Source organism: Penaeus monodon, chromosome 24 (genome assembly GCF_015228065.2).
Source record: "Penaeus monodon isolate SGIC_2016 chromosome 24, NSTDA_Pmon_1, whole genome shotgun sequence".
In the NCBI taxonomy this organism is placed as follows: domain Eukaryota; kingdom Metazoa; phylum Arthropoda; class Malacostraca; order Decapoda; family Penaeidae; genus Penaeus; species Penaeus monodon.
In genome coordinates, this window is record NC_051409.1 from 33085984 (window position 1) to 33086198 (window position 215).

The following is a 215-nucleotide window of genomic DNA, read 5'->3' on the forward strand; positions in this document are numbered from 1 at the left end:
GATATCTATATAAAGCATGTTGTAAATCGCAAAAAGGCTGCGCCTCCTCTGACATATTTCATGTTATCAGTAGTAATAAAGATAGCATGCAGTTTTGATGTGGAACTTAGCCAATTACGATTCTTTTGCCCTCTCAGCGAACACACACACCTTTTTATATTTTTTTTTCAGCCTATTGATGTAAACCCCTTGCCTTTGATCCAAATTAAATTGAT